This window comes from Dipodomys merriami, unplaced genomic scaffold, assembly GCF_024711535.1.
Source record: "Dipodomys merriami isolate MVZ:Mamm:240054 unplaced genomic scaffold, mDipMer1.0.p SCAF_151, whole genome shotgun sequence".
Lineage (NCBI taxonomy): Eukaryota > Metazoa > Chordata > Mammalia > Rodentia > Heteromyidae > Dipodomys > Dipodomys merriami.
In genome coordinates, this window is record NW_027202838.1 from 650,844 (window position 1) to 668,711 (window position 17,868).

A 17,868-nucleotide genomic window follows, 5' to 3' on the forward strand; every position below is an offset into this window, starting at 1 on the left:
GCGACTAGGTAGAGAATTCAGGTGACAAAGGCAAGAATATAAATCCCTGTTCAGTTAATAGGTAGACAGGTATAGACATTGGATGGGCAGGCTTCTTACTTCTACTGACCTCCCGGCTCAGGTTAATTTTGAAAGGGCAGGCACAAAGTAGCTGATGTGACATCATCTCCTCTTACTCCTTTCCACGTTCCCTTGTTCCCTAGACTGGCTGAGTCTAGGTGCTCGTTGCTGGGATGGCTTGTCCCAGTTGGTATTCAAGATTTGAACTCAAGGCCTGGGCACTGTCCCTGAGCGCTTCCGTTCAAGGCTAGCACTCTACCACACTGAGTTATAGTACCACTTGCAGAGTTTAGCTGGGAGATGGAGTCTTAGGGATTTTTTAGCCCGAGCTGGCTTTGAACTGAAATCTTTGCCACAAAAGCCCTTTATTATTTTCAATTAAAGCAACATGGAGATCAAGTAGAATAAGTAGAGCTTACCTGGTTCTTATCAAGAATTGACCAACAAATATTCTGAAATGACAAAACTCATTAGATGTGATGAAAATTTTAGCATAGATATGCCCAGTATTTTAGAACCATTTAGTCAGTAGTAGAATACACAACACAAAACAAAAAAGGCAAAACTTAAAACCTAAAATTTCAACTTGCTCACGGGTATATGGAATAATTAATTTATCTGGAATTTTTGCAAAATGCATTAAACAATACTTTATACCCAAAATTGCCTGCTTTTTTTTTTAATTTTTTTTTTATTTTTATTTTTTTAATTTAATTTTATTTTATTTTTCTCAGATCAAAATTGCCTGTTTAGCCACTAATTCAGGAAAATATTGAACAGTTTTTGCTCCCACAGAATCATAGCATTAATAGTTAGCCTTTGAAGCAAGGCAGTGGTATAATTGGCCGTCACTCCATAAGTCCTGACTGCCTCAACTAAATCCTTAAGCTGGAAGTAGGAAACCGGCTCAAGAATTCTCTCATTAGTAATGGGATTTTCAAAAACTGGAAAAGCGGCTGCTAACGGCGACCAGGTGCTGCCTTTTATAAAGTGACTCTTCCCTGCCGGCGGGCACGGCAGGGGGGCCGACGGGTGAGGGGCAGCTCCGTTTCCTCTCCCTGGCTGCTGCGGTACTCCCACCCCTAGGGGGCGCCACCCTCCATATCTGTCTGCCACGTGCTCCGCCGCAGCCTCTTCTAACTCTTCACTATCAGCTGGATCGAGCTGTTCTCCCTCCTCCTCTAACATTTCTTCCTCTGAGTCACTCACAAGATTACTATATTCTTGGTCCCGCCCTTCCACATGTAGGGCTGAGAACCGGTTTGCTTTTAAAGAAGGGCACGGAGGTCTCCTTGAGACCCCCTCCCTAAAACCCTTCTCCTTTTGTGAGGGCTGCAGCCCCTCTCGCTTCAATTCTTTAGGATCCTTCTGTCTTTTTTCCCTTTTTCTTTTAGGCCTCTTTTCCTCCCCATTACTGTATACTGACTCTGATAGACTATCCTGTTGCTGCGTTAGTACTTTGCGTCCTTCCTGGATTAAATCAAACCCTCCCTCCTCGAGGCAAGTGCGCACCATCAAAAAGACAAGCCACAAGGGAAGAAGCAATGCAAGCAACCAATAAATATCTAAATCTACAGTGAACAGCATACCGGGGGATGTTTACCAACGTCTCCTCTCCGCGTGTTGAGTTCTGGCTCCAATTCGGCCTCTCGCGCGGGTCCCGTCCCAGGTTCGTTCCCGGGTTTCGGCACCAGTTGTAGTGACCGCCTACTCGACCAGCGAGGAAAAACGACCACCACTCCAGGAGTCTTCTCAGATCACGCTTTATTGGAGAGCCTTTTAGTTGTAGGAGAGCTTGGGCGCGAGAGAGCGTGCACCTGAAATACAGCCGCTTATATAGGGAATTCGAACACGGGTCTTTTCTATTGTTGGTCGCCTGCCTTTTACCGTCACCAGGTGTCATGGGATTGGCTGGGGACACTACCTTGCTCGCGCACGGGCACAGCCCAGGCGTCCCGCCAAGCACCGTCTGGAGTGGTAATCCTCAAAACTGCAAGGGAGTGGGCGGAGTCTCGCCTCGGCTCCCTACAGTAATGCTGGCTTAATGTTTATGTATTCATTTAGTTTTTCTTTGCTATTAAAAGTTTTCAGTTCTCCATCAAATGTGAATGCTAGCTTTGCCGGGTAGATCAGTCTGGGTTGGCAGTTATTGGCTCTCAGGGCTCGTATGGTGCTTTCCCAGGCTTTTCTTGCATTCATTGTTTGTGTGGAGAGATCTGCAGTAATTCTTATTTTTTTCCCATTGTAGTATAGCTCCTTCTTCATTTTTGCTGCATGCAGGATTGTTTCCTTATTATTCAGATCTATCATTTTTACTATAATGTGTCTAGAAGTGTTTCTCCTGGGGTCTTGCTTGTTGGGTGTTCGATAAGCTTTTGTGATGTAGTTAAGATGGTCGTTTTTGAGGTGGGGAAAATTTTCATTGATTATATTGTTAAATAGGTGGTGCATTCCCTTGCTCTGGAATTCCTCACCTTCGTCCACTCCAATTATGCGAAGGTTAAATTTTTTAGCATTATCTGCTTGCTCTTGAATATCCCTTTGGTTTAATTTGAGTAATTTTTCCATATCTGTCACTTTTTGGTCCAGTTGGTGTATTCTGTCTTCTGTATCTGACACTCGACCTTCCATTTCATTCACTCTGTTGACAGTGGCTTCTATTGTGGTTTGCATGGAGGAAATGGATCCCTTTATGGATTCAATGTTGGTTCTCAGAGTACTGATCTCATCTCTCAATGAGGTATGCATTACCTCTAATTTGGCGTTTATCTCACTTCTTACTGAGGTTTGTGCAGCTTCTATTTTTGCATGCATCTCTTGTTTGATACCCTGTATCTCTTTGGATAGTTCATCCTTGTGCTCTTTCAATTTCTGATAAATTTCTCGCTTTATTTCTTGAGTCATTGCCTCCAGCAACCCTTGGAAGTAGCCTTTGTCTTCCATTCCTGCTTTGCTCCCACTGGGGCTCTCCCCTGTGTGGCTGCTGGCTTTTGAGGTGAGCTTGCTGTCCTGGGTGGTAGTAAACCTTGTGATTTTTCTCTGTGATTTTCGCATGGAGGTTCAGGAGACTGCTCTTCAATTTTGTTTTGGTGTGTCTGTCTTTGCTTGGTTGCTGATTCTGTATTGGTAGAGAGAGTCTGTGCCTGATCTGGGTTCTGTTGGGAGCCTATTTCCAGCTGCTATTCTGACTTACTTAGGATTCTCAGCTCTCTGCTGTAGATTGCTGGCAGTTCCCGCCTTTGGAAGGGTTGAGCAGCCTAGACTGCTTGTGTTTGCTCCTACGGGTGCTCTTGTGAAGAACAGATGCTCTGGATGCACTCTCCCAAATGCTGGAGTCTGCTATGGGCTCCTGATGTGTTTTTGTTTGTTTGTTTTGGGCTGGTTGTGGGCTTGAACTCTAGGTTTGGGTGCTGTCCCTCAGCTTTTCAGCTCAAGGCTGGCACCCTACCGTTTGAGCCACAGCACCACTTCTGACCCTTTTTGCTTTTGTGATGCTGAGGAATCAGATCCAGGGCCTCATACATCCAAGACTATCACTCTATTGCTGAGCCGCCTTAACAGTCTGAGCTCCTGCTTACTATCAGGTGCTGGCAGCCTGTGTTGCCCAATTCCCAGTCTAGGGTATATGGGTGGAGTTTTGGTGGGGTTTGGGCTTCTCTTGTCCTGGGCCTCCAGGTCTTTTGTTGTCACAGGCGTGCTTCCCCGGGGAGTGTTGTTTCCTGGCTTTCTCCCCTCTGTTGAGGCGTATGCTCAGCTTTTTACTTCAATTGGGAGGAGTTGGTTGTGTTGTTCAGGCGCCGGATCCCCGGGCCTGGTTCCGGCCCCAGCCTGGAGCGCGCTTGTTAGGCCTGTGCTGATGTGTATACCACCTAGGTTATGCAGCCTGGAGCGCACTCGTTAGGCCTGTGCTGATGTGTATACCACCTAGGTTATACAGCCTGGGGGACACAGTTCAAATTTCTTCTACTGTTGGTAGTCTTGACCCAGGGGCGCTGTTCCTGGCTTGGGCATTTAAGCTCCCTTCCAGGGGTGCTCTTGCTCTAGCCTGGCCAGCTGAGTGTGCTCCACGGGCTGGTGGAGCTCTCAAACAGTTCCCAGTTTTAGTGGGTCCTGTGGTCCGGGTGTTGGGGTAGGGAGTCTAGGTCAGGGTCTGGGGATTCCCTCCAGCTCTGGTCTCCCTTGAGGGATACACTTCCCCTGTGGGGTACTCACCCTGGAGCTGGTTGTTTCTGTGTGGTGTAGGTCGTCAGTTGTTGTTGCAATCCGGGCTGGGTTGGGCGGTGGTGGCTCTGTGTGATTCTTTTCTGTCTCTGCCTCTGTCGAAGCTGTCGGGTCAAGAGTGTCCCCGCTCAGACAGCTTCTTCGCGGTACCTCTGGGGCCCGAGTGGCCCCACCGGGTCGTTGCGATCGTGATCGGGCGGGCGGGTGGGTGGTCTGCAGACAGTTCCCTTTGCGCGCTGCTGGCGGTTTTGGCGGGATGGAACCTCTCTGCTCGGGTGGAGAGTGCCGGGTGGTTGCGATCGGGATCGGGCGGGCGCGCTGCTGGTGCCGAGCGGCTTTGGCGGGATGGAGCCTCTCTGCTCAGGTGGAGAGTGAGGGGTGGGGGTGGGATCCTCGTGGAGACTCCCGGCTGGTAGGCTTCTCTGTTCCTGGCGATCCGCTGTTCTGTAAACCAGTACCTGGTGATCTGAAAGCGGCCCCCTGTGTCTCTGCTGTGTCTCTTGGGGCTCCCGCAGCCCCCGCCGGGCCGGCTGGCCGGCGGCTTGGCGCACTGCCGCGCGGCCAGTAAAGGTTGGGGGAGGGGTCTTCGCTTTTCTTCTGAAATTCTTCTTTTCCTCTGTTTCTTTTTTGTTATTCTCCGCCTCTGGTTTTTCTCTGAGTGTTCGTCTTTTTGTTGTTGTCGGTCTCTTGGGGAGATTAAGCATTGGAGCTCGAACTCTCTTTTTGGTTGGAGAGAGCTGTGGCGTTTCCCTACTGCCCCGTCGCCATCTTGGTCCCCCCTCTCAAAGCTCTTTCTTAAGAGTGTTTGACGACTCCAATATCTGATGAGTGTCTTAAAAATATGACTAACCAGAGTTAAGTGCTACCCTGAAACCCCTCTTATGGAGGCTAGTAGACAAGCCATAAGCAAATATAAAAGTATTGGGGGTTTCACAAAGTCACTCCAGCAAAAGGAATTGTAAGAAATTTACAAGAAGCTTAGGCACGGCTAGAACAGAAGGAATGTATGGCAGTTGCTGAGATAACTACTTAGGAGAAAGAACTTCCTGGTACTCTCATTTACTAAGAGACTTGCTAGATCTAGGCCTCCGTAACCTTATAATTAAGGCCTTTATAGAAATAAGGTAATGGTGAGATGGTGACAAACGTCAAAACCCATTATATTTCTTAGAGATAAGCCGGAAACAAGTGCCTTTCAGGCGACCAGCTGGTGACCACCTAAGAATAAAGCCCTGCAGCAAGATTGTGTAAACTTTTGCCCCTTTTCTTATGAAGACTTCTGTTATAAAAGTTTGTTATCCTCTGCATTAAATCGCACTCAGCATCCACTCCTAATGTGTGTGAGTTGTCTGTTTGCCATCTCCCCATCCTATTCCAGGTTCCTCCCCTAGGTATCCTCCATCGTCCCGACAGAACCCGGTCCGCGGCACTGTGAAGCCCATATGATATGACCAATTTGTACCTTTGGCTTTTCTCCTAGGGATGCTGATCTTGTGGTTTTCCTAAATAAATATCTAACAACTTGACAAATCAGGCAGGGCCTTTGACAATTTTCTCTACTCTTCTCTAGAAACTTCTTGCTCAAAACCTTTGTGTGGTCCTGGATGCTTCATGGCTTCTGACTGTAACCCTAGTTACTCAGGAGGCTGAGATCTGAGGATCTCTGTTCAAAGCCAGCCTGGGCAGACAAAGCTGACAGACTCCTATCCACAACAAACTAGCAAACACTGGAAGAGGAGATTTGGTTCAAGTGGTAGAGATCTGCCTTGAGGGAAAAAATCAAGCAGGGTTATAAGACCCTGAGTTCAAGCCCCATTACTGGTACACACAAGCAAAAGTAAAAATAAACCTTTGTGTGGTCTCTCCATCCTTATAAGAACTAGAAGTTCTGCCTCAGCCAGCCTTTCCCTGGCCAGCTACCTAAAATATTCACTTCCTCTCCAGTTCCTGGATTTCTCCTCAGAGCAGGTCTGTTTGGACCTCCCTCTGGATAGTGTGAGCTCCAAGCTCACACTCGATTCTATAGCATCCTTATTTCTAATTTATTTATTTATTTATGTTTTGGGTCCTGAACTCTGGGCCTGGGCACTGTCCCTCAGCTCTTCAGCTCAAGGCTACTGCTCTACCACTTGAGCCACAGCGTCACTTCTGGCTTTTTGCTTTATGTGGTGCTGAGGAATCGAACCCAGGGCTTCATGCATGCAAGGCAAGCACTCTACCACTGAGCCGCCTTCCCAGCCCTGAGCATCCTTATTTCTAGCAGAACTACCTTACCTTTATTGAGAATCAGAAAACTAGAGCTCCTTCTGGGCAGAGGAGTTTGCAGCCCAAGTAATGCTTAGACCTGAAAATTTTAGCTCATATACCTCCCAACCATGGGAAGGTAAACTGAGGACCTTTCCAGGCTAGGCACATTGTAATTATTCAGTAATTACTGCTTGAGCAAAGGAAAGCAATCAAGGACAAGGAAGGAAACTATTTGGAGTCTCCTCTTCTAGCTCCCTGGAGGATTCTGAAGGAAATTGGAGTTGAAGTATACTTTGTTTTGTTTTTCTCTTCCCAGAGTCAATCGTTGATCAAAACTGTATACCAGCCGAGTCTGTCCACAATAGGGAATCTGCCCTACTGACACAGCTTTAATCTCAGCCCTCTTCCATCACTTTTGCAATCTAGGATGCACCAAGCAAGGGTAGGGGCTTCTAGGACTTTATCCTCTTCCCAGAAACAAGACTACTTTCAGGGTGAAATTGAGCTGACCACTGACTCAAACTGAAACTGAACCAGAACTGATCCTTTCAGACTGAGCCTTCCTATCAGGGATAATATATAAAGGGATAATATATAAGAAAGAGTTGCCTGGCTGTGGTGGCTCACACAAATAATCCTAGCTGAAGTCTGAGGACTGGGGCTTTAAGTCAGTGCCTGGGCCCTGTCCATGAGCTCTAGGCTAGTACTCTACCACTTGGGCCACAGCACCACTTCCAGCTTTTTCTGTTTAGTAGTTTAGTAGTTTATTAGAGATAAGAGTTTCATGGACTTTTCTGCCTGGCTGGCTGTGAACCACAATCCTCAGATCTCAGCCTCCTGAGTAGCTAGGATTATAGGCATGTGCCACCCGTGATAGACTGGGCCTCATCTTTCTAATGTCACCTACCCTCATTCTCTTTCTTACTCAGAACCAGCCATACACCCCCTTCCTCCTGGTCCTGAGTTCAAGCTCTGAGACTTTCACCCTAGCTATTGCCTCTGCCTGATAATTTTATCATATTGCCCCAAAGGCTGGTTCTCTCATATCCTACAGGTCTTGGCTCTTCAACACCTCTTTACAGAGACCCTTTGTATAGGTGGCGTTTGAAAAGGTTTGTGAATTATTGCCTACCTTTTTAAAAATCTCAATGCTGGTATTCTATCACTTGAGCCACAATTCCTACTTGTGACTTCTTGCTAATAAATGGGCAATAAGAATTTCACAAATGCTTTTGCACAGGCTGACTTTGAACTATGATCCTAAGATCTTAGTGTTCTTAGTAGTTAGGATTCCAGGTGTAAGCCCCCAGCAATTGACTCACAAGGACCATTTTAAGCCCTCTCACCTGTACTGTTTATCTTGCTATGGTTGTTTCATATATTTGTTTATTTCTTGTCACGAGGCTTCCCCAAATAGATGATCAGTTGTGCCTTGTTTGCTCCTAGCCTACATTGTGGGCAATTCATGCCTTGCATGTATCTGATGAATGATGAATCATTCCTCCTAATGACCCCATGCTACTTCCTTTTTTTATTATTATTTTTTTGTGGTCATTGGCCTTGAACTCACCATCCCTGAGGTTTTTCCTCAAGGCTAGCACTCAACAACTTGAGCCACAGCTCTACTTCCAGCTTCCTTGGTGGTTAACTGGAGGTAAGAGTCTCATAGACACCCAGCACTGGTGGCTCACACTCGCAACCCTAGTTACTCAGGAGGCTAAGATCTGAGGATCGTGGTTCCAAGGCAGCCCAGGCAGGAAAATTCATGAGACTCTTATCTCTGATTATTCACAAAAGATCCAGAAGTGGCTCTGTAGTTCCAGTGGTAGCATGCTATCCTAAAGCTTGGGACAGTGCCTATGTCCGAAATTTAAGGCCAAGGCTGACAAAAAAAGGAGAAGGAGGAGGAGGAGGAGGAGAAGGAGGAGGAGGAGGAGGAGGAGGAGGAGGAGGAGGAGGCGGCTGCGGCAGCTGCTCACAGGCATTCCTGCCCACACTAGCTTCATATTGTGATCCTCAGATCTCAGCCTCCTGAGTAGCTAGGATATAAACATGAGCCACCAATGTCCAGGTCCCATTTTATGTTTTTATTTTAATAAACTGCTTATTTACAGACTATGTCTTTAGTTTTCCATCTTATTTCCAGTAACTGGAAAAGTCAACTAGAGGTCTGTAACAGGTACAGCCCTTCAAACATCCTGGTAGGGATATGAGAACCTTTCATACAAGGTGTCCTTACCTTGGCTTTTTTAGGGACTTTCAATGCTATGCCATTCATCATGGAACCCAAGCTGAGGAAGCCAAAGTCTTGAGCCAAGGTTGTAAAAGAAGAATAGATCCACAGTCTAGAGGTGCTGGTTTATTTATTGATTGATAATTGATTGATTAATTGTGTGTGTGTGTGTGTGTGTGTGTGTGTGTGTGTGTGTGTGTGTGTGTGTGTTGGTACTGGGGCTTGCTCTCTTGCATTGCTTTTCTGATCAAATATGGTATTCAACGACTTGAGCCACCATTCCATTTTTGGCTTTTTTGCTAAGTGGTTGATTGGATATGAGTCTCATAGGCTATTTTGTTCAGACTGACTTCAAACCACAATCCTCAATCTCAGTCTCTTGAGTTGCTTGAAAAGTAGGCATGATCTACCAGTGCCTGGCTTGTTTTTTTAATATTTTTAATAACCTCCTGATTCACAGACTGGGTCTCTAGTTTCCCATCTCATCATCAGAAATCTTTAGCCATCATATAATCATCATGTAATGATGATTATAATGGTGTGATTTCCAGAATGTCAACAGAGAGATCTGCTTAGCCAAAAGCAAAGCCTGAAAATCATAAGTATGATCTTCTGGCAAAGATCCAGGAGGAAGGAGGAGGAATTGGAATGCAAGGGTTTAAGAACAATGTCTGTGAACTCTGGAGGAAATGAAGGCTCAGAAGAGGGATGTGACTTCTCACAGTCCCTCTGGTGGCAAGAGGAGCCTACATGCCCTGCACCCCAGGACATAGCATGCCTGTCAGGCATTCATTTAACTCCTTGGAGGCCTCCAACAGGGAAGTGGCATTTATCAGAAGCTCTAAAATTACTTGCACTCTGCCAGATGCCAGAGGTAGCAGGCTCAAATACCATATTGTCTATCCCAGGCTTATTGCCTTATGTTTGGCCTAGTTGTCATAACAGCATTGCAATAGATTCCTGGGATCAGAGACTGAATGACTCAGTCAAAATTGGAGGGAGTGACAGTCAACACCAATGATAGCAAGGGAGTGCAGAGCCAGGGCAGGAAGCTAGGGAGGATGGTAGATCTGTAAAAAGGACAAGAAGAGAGATGGAGTCAGGTGCTTGTGGCTCATGCCTGTAATTCTAGCTACTAAGGAGGCTGAGATAAGAGGATCATGGTTTGAAGTCAGCCTAGGAAGAAAAATCCAAGAGGTTCTTACATCCAGTTACCCATCAAAAAAATGGAAATGGAGCTGTGGCTCAAGTGGCAAAGCCTTGAGTGAAAAATTCAAGTGAGGTAGATGCTGGTGGCTCACTCCTGTAATCCTAGCTTCTCAGGAGGCTGAAATCTGAAGATCATAGTTCAAATCCAACCCAAGGAGGAAAGTTTGTGGGACTAATTTTTTGTGGTGTTGGGTGAGGAGAGGTGGGTGTTGGTGGAGAGTCAGTCTTGAGGCTTGAACTCAGTGCCTGGGAGCTTTTCTTGAGCTCTTTTGCTTAAGGCTAGCATTCCACCACTTTGAGCCACAACAACACTTCTGGTTTTCTGGTGGTTAATTGTAGATAAGAGTCTCATGGAATTTCCTGTCTAGACAAGCTTTGAACCAAGAACTTAATATCTCAGCCCCCTGAGTAGCTAGGATTACAGTCATGAGCTATGAGACTCTTTATTTCAACTACCAAAAAGCTGGAAGTACAGATATGACTCAAGTGGTAGAGTGCTAGCCTTAAGCATAAAATGCTCAAGGCCAGTGCCCAGGTTCTGAGTTCAAGCCCCAGGACAAATGTACACACACACACACACACACACACACACACACACACACACACACACACACACACACACACACACACACACACACACAGATGGATCCATTAATCACTAGAGCAATGAAGGCCATTAAGAGAATATTCATTCTCCTGTTTAGCACCCTAGGACCTTGCAGAACCATCTAGAACTGAGTACAGAGTTCCTCCTGCCTCCTCCCCTTTTGCCTTTCTCCCTTGGATTTGGTTGCTGGCAGTTTCTGAAGCTCCATTCCCAGGCCTTTAGGAGACCCTTCTTTCAGTTCTGTCAGAAAGGGTTCCCAGGCAGCCACCTCCTCTACACCCCCCCATTTGAGTGTGGGCACTCATGCTGGGACTGGAATTCTGGACCTAGGCACTGTCCCTGAGCTTTTGTACTCAAGGTTAACACTCTATTACTTGAGTCACAGCTCTGCTTTCAGCTTTTTAATAATTGGAGATAAGAGTCTCATGGACTTTATTTCCCTGGCTGGCTTCACACTATGACCCTTGGGCCACATTCAGTCTCCTGAGTAGTTAAATATACAGGTAATACCTGCACCCAGCATAAATACCTTTCTATCTATCTATCTATCTATCTATCTATCTATCTATCTATCTATCTATCTATCTATCTATCTATCTATCTATCTATCTATCTAACTATCTATCTAATCTACCTACCTACCTATCTATTGCTGGTACTAAGGCCTGAACTCAGAACGGGGGTGGGGGGGGTGGGGGTGGGGAACTATTCCTTAGCTTTTTTGATAAAGGCTGGCACTCTAACTCTTGAGCCACACCTCCACTTTCAGCTTATTGGTGATTACTTAGAGATGAGTTTCACACTATTCAGGTGTCAGTGGCTCAAGCCTATAATCCTAGATACTCAGGAGGCTGAGATCTGAGGTTCTCGGTTCAAAGCCAGTCTGGGCAGAAAAGTTTTCTTTTCTATCTCCAATTAATCCTGAAAAGCCTAGAAGTGGTGCTGTGTCTCAGAGTGCTAGCTTTGAGCAAAAGAGATCATGACTAGCACCCAGACCCTGAGTTCAACCCACAAGACTACCAAAAACAGAGAGTTTACAGATATTTTGCTCAGGCTTACTTTGAAGCCTGATCCTCATATCTCAGCCTCCTGAGCAGCTAGGATTATACAAAGGGCCCCTCTTATAGAGATTCTACCTCATATCACCTTGTCCTTGAGCAATCCTGTATGCAAGCCCCTACACTTCATCTCATAATGGCTTTCAGCAGTTAAGCATGTGGGCCCCTGGGTATCACACTGTGGCCCATCACCCCTGGAAGACTTGTACATGAACACTGGACTGATTGGACCCCAGAGGTGTTTGTCAGAATGGACATCCAGTCAGAAGTGTTAAAGGTTTCATGGAGAGCTGGTATAGACTGCATGGAATCTCTGATTGGGTAGAGACTGATGTGGCACACAGGTTTTCCAATGATCTTTAGAGTCACCATGCTCTCTCCCAGAGACAGCTTATCAATTCCTGCACAATGCACTCCAGGTGGTACCTTCCCTTACAACTGCTTTGGTCTAGTGGGAGGTTTCCTCATCTAGTTCTTCAATAAATACTGGCCATTTTACTTTCCCTCTGTGTCCATGGATTTTTTTCTTTAAAACCATAGAAAAAAAGGAACCTGATTCAAATATTGTAGTTTTTCACTTTCTTTTCCATAAAATTCCTGCTTGTTTCAAGTGCCACTGGAGAAAGCAAACAAGTCATTCCCTGTCATCAAAATGCCATTCTAAGCCTGACGTTGTTGGCTCATACCTGTAATCCTGACTACTCAGAAGGCTGAGATCTGAGGATTGTGGTTCAAAACTAGCCAGGGCAAGAAAATCTATGAGACTCTTATCTCCAATTAACCAGGAGAAAACACAAAGTGGAGCTTTGGCTCAAGCAGTGGAGCACTAGCCTTGAGCACAAAAGCTAAGGAACAGCATCCAAACCCTGAGTTCAAGCCCCAAGACTGGCATGTGCATGCGCACGCGCGCTGAAGAGCTTGAGGGACAGTGCCCAGGCCCAGAGTTCAAGCCCCACAACCGAACCCCCCCCCAAAAAAGAACATTCAGGCATATGTCAGGGCCCAATCAAGCCAGGCACATCACCTGTCTCCTCTGGAATGCTTGGGAAGTTCATTTCTAGCCTTGAGCTGAAGAGCTGAGGGACAGTGCCCAGGCCCAGAGTTCAAGCCCCACAACCGAACCCCCCCCCAAAAAAAAGAACATTCAGGCATATGTCAGGGCCCAATCAAGCCAGGCACATCACCTGTCTCCTCTGGAATGCTTGGGAAGTTCATTTCTAGCCTCCAACTCAGAGTGACTCTTCTACTGCCATCCAGATGCTGGACAGTGTCTGCCTGAGTCAGGATGAGTTCTTTCTTTCCTCTTCCAAAGATGCTGATGTTCATTAAAGCTGGTGGGCACTTGTTGAAATGCCTTAGCTTGGGGTGATTTCTATTCCGAAAGTTCACTGGATTTGGGTTGCCGCTGATGTCCAGGAACTGCCACACGTGATTTTGAGCAGGTGACTTTGAAAGACAGCTGGGCCTGCTTTGTCACTGAGTTGTAGTCTGCTGTTTGCCTCTCATGACTGTAGGTCAGCCCATGGGGAGGAAGAGCAGCTGTGGGCCTACTGGCCATTCCATAATCCAAGATACTACATGGACCTCTGAGACTGGCCATCCACAGAGCTACAGGCACTCTTGTCTGGTCATGGTAGGTATGTTTCTTCTTCCTTTTCTTTTCTCTTTCTTTCTTTCTTTCCTTCCTTCCTTCCTTCTTTCCTTCCTTCCCTCCTGGTACCCAGTTTTTATGTTTCTTAAGTCAAATAATGTCACTTTCTGAACCCCAGTCTTCAAGAGCTGTTTCAAAGCTGGGCATCGGTGGCTCAGGCCTGTAATCCTAGCTACTCAGGAGGCTGAGATCTGAGGATCGCAGTTCAAAGCCAGCCTGGGCAGGAAAGTCTGTGAGAGTCTTATCTCCAATAAACCACTAGAAAACCAGAAGTGGCGCTGTGGCTCAAGTGGTAGTGCACTTGCCTTGAGGTGAAGAGAGCAGGGACAGCGCCCAAGCCCAGAGTTCAAGCTCCAGACCGAGCAAAACAAAACAAAAAAATCTCTTACTTTCAATTCTTGCTCTGTCCTTCCCTTAGGACAGGGTGGAGATTACAGGAAACAGTAAAAATCTAGGAGTTTCAGAATAAAAGCCAAAGTCCCTACCAAAGCTTACAGGCCTCACCTTGGCTAGTGGTTCTCAAACTCATCGAGAGGGCTTGTTTGAAGCAGGAACCACTGGGCCCTAGCCCCTGACTCAGCAGGCCTGGGCTGGACCCACTACTGTGTATTTTTTTTTCAAGTGTTTGAAGATTATTTATTTTTTGCTGGTCCTGGCACCTGAACTCTGGGTCTGGGCGCTGTCCCTCAGCATTTCAGCTCAAGGCTAGCACTCTACCACTTGAGCCACAGCACTACTTCTCGCTTTTTTTTCTGCTTATGTGGTGCTGAGGAATCAAACCCAGGGCCTGATGTATGCAAGGCAAGCGCTCTACCACTGAGCCACCTTCCCAGCTCTACTAATGTGTATTTCTAGCAAGTTCCTGGATGACCTCACTGCTGCTGGGTGAAGACCACATTTTGTAGCTCACTGCTCTGCACAGGCTGGCCACTAGCTTGTCCTACAGTAAGCATCTCCGCTAGTCCCCTCCACTGGCTATGCTACATCCACACTGGTCTACTGACTCTAAAACAGGCTAGAAACCCTCACACTTTGAGGTCATGACCCTGGCTGATTCTTGGGCCTGGATGCCTTGCTTTGATTTCTTCTAAGTCACCTTACCAAATGAGGTTTTTGTAAATTCCTACTTTCTTGCAAATTGCCAACCCTCTTCCCTGGTAGTCCCTCATTTCTACTTTTTTTACATTATTTATTTATGTAAATATGTATGTGTGTATTTTCTCTAGATGCCCCCCACATACACACACTGAAGTATAAACATTCAAAAACAAAGTTTTGGCTGGGAATGTGGCTTAGTGGTAGAGTGCTTGCCTAACATGCATGAAGCCCTGGGCTCAATTCCTCAGTTCCATATAAACAGAAAAAGCCAAAGGTGGTGCTGTGGCTCATGTGGTAGGGTGCTAGCCTTGAGCAAAAGTTCAGGGACAGTGCCCAGGCCCTGAGTTCAAGCCCCAGGACTGGTAAAAAAAAAAAAAAAAGCTTTTCTTTTTCTCATTGCTATGTTTACAGTGTCTAATAAATACAACATGAAAGACCCCCGACTTCGGGTGTCCCCCATATCAGGACCTCCCTGCCCCAAGCACCAGTCAGACGACACCAGATGCAAAAGGCAAGAGGGTTTTATTTGGGCATGCCCAGGTTCCCAGGTGCACGTGACCTCGAGATCCACAAGGTTCGGGTCAGTGGCTGGGAACCCCGAGCAGTCCCGGGGATGGTCCTTTTATGGGACCCCTCAGTCCCTTACAGTAGAGCCCGCGCTTTTTCAGCCAGTAAATTTAAAGTGTTACAACCTGGTCTGCACGCAGGCAGCCAATCCTTTTAAAACAAATCATATGTTTTGGCCAATCACTGTTCGAGGGGGTCCCTCGGTGTACCTGCCGAGTTGTGTGTCTCCGGCCCTTGGTATGAGGAAGTGACCTTTGTCAGCACCTGTCGTTCGCTCACACCAGGGGGCTGACTGCGGGGTGGGATTAGTTAATAGGGTGTGGACTTATTGATTAACTGGTGAGGTTAGTTATCAAAGGGGGAGTGTGGGGATAATATAATTTTCTTAGCAAAGCATGTTACAGAAGCCAGAAATAGCTTGGTTAGATACAAAACTCTGTTCCCCTACAAAGAGGCTCAGGGCCTGGTTGGTTAGGGAGGGGGTCTTTCAAACAGAAATAACAGAATGAGCCAGGCACTAATATATTCATTATTAAAGTCCCTGAAGACATCATGCCCAAAAACTTTTCCATTTTTTGTTTTGTTTTGTTTTTTTGCTGGTTGTGGGGTCTGAACTCTGGGCCTGGGCGCTGTCCCTCAGCTCTTCAGCTCAAGGCTAGCGCTCTACCACTGGAGCCACAGCGCCACTTCCAGCTTTTTCTGTGTATGTGGTGCTGAGGAATCGAACCCAGGGCCTCATGCTTGCAAGGCAAGCGCTCTACCACTGAGCCACCTTCCCAGCCCAACTTCTCCATTTTTATTTAAAGCATGCACTTACATATATGAGAATTTCACAGCTCAACACTTCAAGTATGATAAACTCAGAAACCCACACTAACACACATTGTAATTGTTAAAGAAAGAGAACCTCCAAAGACACACAAGAGATCCTCAATGAGATTATGACCAGTTTTTCATCAGAAATCCAGGAAGCCAACAGACAGCAAGGGCAAGAGATTTACAGTGCTAGGGCTGGGATGTAGCTCAGTGGCAAAGCGCTTATCTAGCAAGTGCAACGTCCTGGGTTTGATCCCCAGTACCAAAAAAGAAAAGTCGAAAAAAATGCAGTTAAAAAAAGAAAGTTGATTTTGGGCTGGGAAGGTGGCTCAGTGGTAGAGTGCTTGCCTTGCATGCATGAGGCCCTGGGTTCGATTCCTCAGCACCACATAAGCAGAAAAAGCCAGAAGTGGCGCAGTGGCTCAAGTGGTAGAGTGCTAGCCTTGAGCTGAAGAGCTGAGGGACAGTGCCCAGGCCCAGAGCTCAGGCCCCATGACTGGCAAAAAAAAAAAAAAAAAAAAAAGATTTACAGTGCTAAAAGTAAAAGATTATCAACCAACCTTTCTAAAAGCAGAAAAGCTGGGCACCAGTGGCTCATGGCTGTAAGCCTAACAACTCAAGAGGCTGAGATCTGAGGATTAAGTTTGAACTCAGCTTGGGCAGAAAAATCCCCATGAGACGCTTATCTCCAAATAACCACTCAAAAATGGGAAGTGGCTTCCGTGGTAGAGCACTAGGCTTGAGTACCAAGAGGATCAAGGACAGTGTCCAAGCCCACAGTTCAAGCCCCACAACTGACAAAAATAAATAAAAATAAAATAAATAAAAGGAGAAAGTCTTCTCTTCAAAAATGACATATGAGCTGAGTACCAGTGGCTGGGACCTGTCATCCTAGCTACTCATGATGCTGAATTCTGCCAGATTAGTCAGAAAATCCAGGAGATCTCCAATAACCAGCAAAATGCCAAATGGGAGGTGTGGCTCAACTGATAGAGCAATAGGGGAAAAAAATCCAAACAAAGCTGGAAACTGGTGCTAGCTACTCAGAAGGCTGAGATAATAGAATGATCAGAAAACCAGTCTGGACAGGAAAGTCTACAAGACTTTTGTTAGGTAATTGGATAGATAAGTTTAATTAGGTAGCTGATAAAAAGAACACCGCGAGCTCTTCAGGAAGAGAAGTTTGTTTTACTGAACTACCTCCCTCCTCTTGCAAGGTAGAGACCACGTGGCCAAAAGGGGCGGGCTGAGGTCTGACCTGGGTTTAACTTGGTAGGGAGCCAGGAGCAGGTGCAGCCAGATGAGGGGAGGTGTGGCCTCACTGGATTCCGGTGTGACTCAGGGCCTGAGACCCTCCCCTGGTTCCATGGGAAGCATGGGAGGGGCGCCAGGATAGACCTCCAGGTGTGCCAGTTGCCTAGGTGGCACAGGTACTGGGCAGAAACGTAGCCAAGAGGAGGGTAGAGATTGTCTCCCCTTCCCAAGGCAAACCTTACAACTTTTATCCCATGTAACCACCAAAAAATAGTCAGAATGGAGCTGTGGCTTGAATGGTAGAGCTCTGGCCTTGGGCAAAAAAAAGCTCAGGGATGATCCATATGCCCTGAGATCAAGTACCTTGACTAACCCTCAATCCTCCCAAAAAGGAAAAGAGCATAAAGTAAAAAAATTCACTCCTCATCATCCTCCCACACAAAGATTGAAATAAAAGCAATGAAGAGGGTATGTTGGTAAATCTAAATAAGCCTGTGTGGGGGCTGGGAAGGTGGCTCAGTGGTAGAGCGCTTGCCTTGCATGCATGAGGACCTGGGTTCGATTCCTCAGCACCACATTAAGCAAAAAGGAAAAAGCCGGCAGTGGCGCTGTGGCTCAAGTGGTAGAGCGCTAGCCTTGAGCTGAAGAGCTGAGGGACAGCGCCCAGGCCAAGTTCAGGCCCCACGACTGGACCCCAAAAATAAATAAATAAGCCTTTGTGGTTAAAAACCCACAAATTTACATGATAACTAGTTAAAGATTTTTAAGAGAAGTTCTAGGTTTCAAACTGAGTCTCTAGTTTCAAACTAGATACCTCTTGCTAGGCAGGGGATCTAGCACTTGAAGC